Source organism: Epinephelus fuscoguttatus, linkage group LG18, assembly GCF_011397635.1.
Source record: "Epinephelus fuscoguttatus linkage group LG18, E.fuscoguttatus.final_Chr_v1".
NCBI lineage: Eukaryota > Metazoa > Chordata > Actinopteri > Perciformes > Serranidae > Epinephelus > Epinephelus fuscoguttatus.
Window position 1 is genome coordinate 28101114 of NC_064769.1, and position 6796 is coordinate 28107909.

Consider the following 6796-nt stretch of genomic DNA (forward strand, 5'->3'; position numbering starts at 1 on the left):
AGCAGAGTGTGAAGCAGGGGAGGTTTTGTTTGTGGGACTCCTGGCATGGTAATCCAGGCACGTTTCAGTCGCACTCAAGACCTGGTAGAGTAGATCAATAGGGCCTGTGTGTGCACATTGTTGAGCCCCTGTAACGCATTCTCACCTAAGTCACGTGTGCCCTTCTGCCAGAGCAGCCGTTACCGTGACAACAATATGTGACGGAGGATGGTGATGGTGTGGGGTAGTAACCATGGCATCCAATCTGTGATTGCTACTGTATCTTAGCAGCCCTACAGCTTAGATCCTACACAAACAGCCTGCATGACTGTGTAAAATACAGGCTGTGAACTTTTGGCTGACTTTGGAGGCATGTGTGACACATTTTAAGTCCTGAGCCAATCAAAAAGCTCCAAAATATAGAGTGCAAAATCCAGAATGAGGTCACCAGAATGTATCTGATATACAGCATCATCACTCTGCTGATTTCATGTCACACAACATATATTTTATGCCCCAAGTCCAATTTACTGTTGGTCTATTTCCAGAGAGGACATCAATAATTTGTGTCCCTCTCTGCATATATGGATGAAGGTATACTGTACGCGTCTTGTCGTTGGTTATATAGCACCCCATGAGCACAGACTGAACCCATTACTGGAATTAATGCACATTAATGTTTCATCGCAGCCCATTACAGAGTTATCTCTTATCACGCAGAAAACCCACAGTGTCTCAAAAGGCACGCTGCCGCTTCCAGTGTGTTCATGAGACAGTCAGGCCCCATGTTTACCTGCCCAGCGTCTGTGTATTCAGGCGGACTGCAGGTGGCACACGTCAGCAGGAATGGCAATGCTCATGGGCACTTCAGTGGGGGTAATGAAAAAGAGTGCTGCTCTCACACTTCACGTTCACTTTTATAATCAATTAATGATACATTATCATTTACAAATCAGCCATTTACATCTGTTCAGTATTGATATTTTTAGAATCATTTGGAAATCATTAGTAAATCATTCATGGTCACCAGTGGATTAATCGTACTGACTTTGACAATATCCCGACTTTACGTCAAGATAACTACTTTGTGGATTACTATGAAATTTGACACAGATATTCATGATACCCAGAGGATAAATCCCAGTAACTCTGGAGATTCCCTGACCTTCCATCTAGTGCCACCACTTTATATTATGTCTTTATACTTTCACACTGTCTATTGTTATGCACCAAATGATTGAGTCAAATTCTTGATGTGCAAATCTACTTGGCAATAAACCATTTCTGATTCTGATATCTTTTTTTTTTTTTGTAGTGTCTTATAATGTTTTCAATGTGGAACATGTTGGGTCTGCATAACAAATGACTTATAAGTGATTATTGATGATTGATTTTTGTGTCCCAGACTGATGGGTTTACAAGACACCATTACAATGACGTTGCAGCAACAATCAAAAGTACATGTTATTTAACTACTCAGTCCAGAAACAGAATACTCTGCCTTCTATTCCAGGCCTGGCAAAGAAAGTCAGCAACTAAAAAGGTTCCCTTTCTGAAACAAAACTCAAATGTTTCATGATCATCTAACCAAAAGAAATCAACATAAATAGAGGCCATCTTACTGAAAAGTAAATTCCTCATGTCTTCATATACAGGACGGTAAAACAAGAAGTGAACCTAATTCTCAACTTCACCTAAATTACATAACAATCAAATTCTGGCTTCCTCTGGGTGGCGTTAAACCTCCCAGTCTCTAAGGCTAACGGTAATGTTCCTGGCGCAATTGTGCACACAGGGATCTTTGTCTTTGGTTTAGATTATATTTCACATTAGGTTCCACACTCAAGCTATTCTTTATGAGACAGTAAGTTCGTAGCTTTTGGTTTATACCATATGTAAACAGATTATTTTTCTCTTAACATGTGAAACATTTCACTCCTAATATTCTGAATATCACAGGTTAAAATGTTCTCGAAAACAACAGCTCATTAGCCCAGGGATGACAGTGGGAGATGTCCCAATTAAAAATCTTTTTAGTGAGTCTCTGATCCGACATCTTTGTCTATTCCAAAGCCGAAGCATTTGACATTTATGCCTGATGTTTGGAGGTTCCCATCCCATATCTCCACGAATGGCCAAAACTCGAATAAATTTATGGACACCCAGGAAGGATCGAGTTGCTCTTTAATGCACTGTGTTACAACCTGTATGTTCTTGGAAACCCCAAACACCAGAGGCGTAGTCAGACTCTTACTAAAGCACCCAACAGATGGAGTATGAGTGCAACATCTGAGACAGATGTTTGTTCTGCAAACAGAGAAATCCCAGTTGCAAATATGACAATGACAAATGAATCTGGCCTGTCCCACCCCTGAGGACAGAGCAGGTCCACATTAATGATTAAAATCAAGCTTTTTGTAAAGGTCAAACATTCTCATGTAAAAAGGTTCAGAGTTTTGGGGGCTGAGGCAAAGTGTTCCCAGAGGAAGGGTGGAGGGCCTGGGGGGATGTAACCTGCTGAGCCCTCTGGCAGCCAATCACATACTGAGGATAACATGTCATAACTCATGAAAACAATGACCTCTGCATGTTCTGCACATGACACATTCTGGCATCCATTAGTAATTTATTGAGGCTCCACCTTGTTGTTTACATAGACACAGACAACCAGAATATCAAACAGATGAGTGATGGAAATTCAAACCAGTTGAAAACTAAAATAGTCTTCGGAAATGAGTAAATGCAGAAACTCATGGACACACACAATGCTTTGAACACAGGCATGACTATTTACGATCTTCTTCCTGATCACTGTTCTTGACAAAACTATTTATATGGTTTGCAATGGCACATTAACATGATTATTTTACGAGTCAATTTCTCTCGAAACTCTGATCCTCTTTGTGTTCTAAAGAAAAAACATGTATAGCTGCAGTAAAGCTTTCCGGACAATTCGTCCCCCCATCTGGTCTTAAACTCTTTATGGCACCTCGTTGAAACGCTCATGACCGAAAGTGAGAGGAAGTAAAGGGATGGATCATGTAAGACTACTGCAGAAAGGGAGAAAAACACTGACTCAGAGAAAGCTGGTCTCACAGATGGATCACAAATGTGGATGAGAGTGTTCCCTCTGAAAAAAGAAAAAACAATTACGACAAAGTCTGGTGTCCCGTATCCAACATGCTAAATTCTTTTCTGCTCCACCTCCCTTCTGCAATGATGATGTCCATAATTCAAATAAAATATATTTTTTCTATCAATTGCTGATCAAAAAAGTTAATTTTTTGCATTTGTTTGGTCACAGTGGGAACGTAAACAGTCACGTTCCCAAATTATTAGTCTTTGAAGATCCTGTCTTTGTTGTGGGGAGAGTAAAATTCCCACATGGTGTATTTGAACTGAAATCAAATTGGGGGTAGTTCCATGGAAATGTCTGTAGACTTTTGTTAGTTGCACATGTAGGATTACAGCAGCTTAATGTTCATATTCACAAAAAATTCAGAATGGCTACAAGCTGTTTAAGGCTGAAGCCAGGGAAAATATTTTAGATGGTTGCAAAATATTTTGACTCTGCAGGTTTGGTAAAACAGTGTGGATCAGTTGGGTAATCAAGCCCTCTCTTTAAACAGTGAAGCATCCAGATAGGGTCCTAAAGGCATCCTTCCATCCATTTTCATCCGCTTATTTGGGCCTGATTCGCTGGGGCAGGAGGCCAAGCAAAGCACCCCAGACGTCCCTCTCACCAGCAATGCTTTCAAGCTCCTCCTGAGGGACCCCAAGGTGTTCCCGGGCCAGATGAGATATGTAGTCCCTCCAGTGTGTTCTAGGTCCACCCTGGGGTCTCCTACCAGTGGGACATGCCCAGAACACCTCAAACAGAAGGCGTCCAGGAGGCATCCTGATCAGATGCCCGAACCACCTCAACTGACCCTTTTTGACGTGAAGGAGCAGCAGCTCTACTCTGGGCTCCCTCCAAATGTCCGAGCTCCTCACCTTATCTCTAAGGCTGAGCCCAGCCACCCATCCGCTCCCTGTATGACCAAAGTGAGAGCTGCGTCTGCATACACTTTGTAAAGTCAAACACGTTCTCGGTGACTGTTAGCCTCTGCCAGGGTTGCCCTTTGTCACTGATCCTGTTAGTGACGTTCGTGGACAGGATCTCAAGGTGCAGCTGGGGGAAGGAAGGGGTCCAGTTTGGGGACCTCAGAATAGCGTCTCTGCTTTTTGCAGATGATGTGGTTCTGTTGGCTTCATCACACCGTGACCTCCAGCACGCACTGGGACGGTTTGCAGCTGAGTGTGAAGCGGTCGGGATGAGAGTCAGCGCCTCCTAAAGGCATGTTTTCATTAAAGTCAATCTACAGTAAAGGTAAATATGCCTTGTAGAAATGTGGACACTTTTGCTATAAACTCAATTGAGTGGCATTTTTAGTTGTATGTTGCTTTTTTGTATTATGGTATCACAGATATACACTGTCAATTTGACATAAGCAGCTTTAGAACCAAAGTAGATTTCTCCTTACAGGATGAATAGATGCTTGCTGTCATTTCTTCCATTGTGAAGTCACTGGTAGCTTGAAAAGCTTTCAAAGTAACTTTCTCCAGCACACTGTATATACCAAAACTATGTGAACACTCATCACACATATGTGATTGCTGAACATGTCTTTCCAAAAATTTTCTGCTATTACAGCCTCCATGCTACAGGGAGGGCTTTCCACAAGATTCTGGAACCTGGTTGCAGGGATTTGCTCCGTCTGCATTGCGGTTCATCCCAAAATTGTTGGATGGGGTTGAGGTCAGGGTTGTGTGCACACCAGTCAACTTCTTCCACATCATATTGGATGGACCTGGTTATTTTTGTAGTAACAGTGTGTGGGAGTTCACAGTTTTCATTCCTGTTCCTCTTTATATATAAGATTCTACCATTGATGAGACCAGGATGAGGAAAAAACCCTTAAACTTAATGTAAACTTATTTTGTGTAATTATAATAAGGCCCTTTATAGCACTGCTGCCATACAAAGAACTTTTAAAGCCTGTATTGTTCTTTGAGTTAGTTTAGATTCAATTTACTGGGGAAAGAATAAAAACTACATAAAAATAGCCTACAAATAGTGTTTTTCTTGAGTATAACACATCAAAGCAGTGACTTTCAACCTTTCTGCCTCCATGTGCACAGAAATATTCCATGTTTGAAAAGATAACATACTGTGCTTCTCAGTAAGTAGTTAGTGAAGAATTCTGAGTCTAATAAGCCAGCATTTTGTAAGAAATGATTATTAATCATTCAGAGTTAAAGTGAAAGTCTCATTTAGAAGCATATTGACTCATCCCTATGGCATCATTCACACTCAAAAATTTAAAAACAATACTATATGTGCACCTCTAAGGGCTCACTGGAAAACACCTTTAAAGGAACGGTGTGTAAGATTTAGGGAGATTTAGTGGCGTCTGGGGGGGAGATGGCAACCAGCTGAAACGTCTCAGAATTTCTTCAGCATTCATTGTTCAGGAGGTTTTTACCAGGAGCCGAATTGTCTGCAGAGGTCTCTTCCTCTTCAAAACAAACAGACCAGGTGATTAAAACTGGTAAAAACACTGAATAAAGCAGTTTCATGTTACAAATCAGTGTTTCTTCTATGCAGTTTGGCACATCACAAACAGCCCGCTAATGTGTGCTCACCTCAGGAGGTTTTTGCCTGGAGCCGATTGTCCGCAGAGGTCTCTTCCTCTCCAAAACAAATGCATCCTGTGATTTAAACCTGTAACAACACCAAACAAAGCAGTTTCAGTGTTTCTCCGATGCTGTTAGGCATGTCAGTAATGGGCTGTTAGCCCAGCAACTGCTAATGTGTGCTCACCTTTTTTTCCTGCTCACTTTAGAGCCAGACGCTCAGGAGGTTTTTACCAGGGGGGGAATTACCCACAGAGGTCTCCTCCTCCTAAAAAACAAACAGACTCGCTGATTTAAATGGGTTAAAACACTGAATAAAGCTGTTTCACATTAACACTCTTGTTGGGGAGGGACTGGCTGATGCGAAAATGGTCCTATCTGAAGTTAAGTGTTTGGTTTGTCCATTCTGGGCTACTCTGTTGCACATGGCAGTTTAACATGGTGGACTCAGCGGACGAAGACCTGCTCATTCAAAGGTAACAAAAACACAATGATTCTTATTTTCAGGTGATGAAGAATACACACTTATTATATTCCATTTCTGCCACTGTATCTCCCTAAATCCTAAACACACTGGACCTTTAAACAGATGGGTGTCATATAGTGCTAAAACAGGCTCCCCTATGATTACAAGAGTGAACAATAAAATGAAATACAAACAACAGAGGGGTCATAAAAACATAAAAACACCTGGGGATAAAATAAAGTTTAAAAAAAGGAAAATAAAATGGCCGAGCAGGGACAATAAAACCCAGCAACATATTAAATATTCATAAAGGCTTCCCTATAAAGGACAGTATTAAGAAGGGATTTAAAAGATGCTACAGATGTAGTCTGTCTGATCTCAGTAAGCAGAGTGTTCCACAGTCTGGGGCCTCCAACAGCAAAGGCCTGGTCCCCATTTAGTCACAAGCCGAGATCTAGGAGCAACCAAGAGAGCTGCTTCCACCGATCTAAGGGAACGCCGCGGCACACAGGGGGTCAGTAAATCCTTGATGTAATTTGGGGCAAGGCCATGTAATGTTTTTAAATTGATCAGTAAGTTGGACCAGATGGTTTTCTCCTGAGAACGCTTCCTGCATTTAACTTTTAAAAAAAAAAAGCTCCTACTCCTCTCCCCTTAGTCGTTATCCTCCTACCT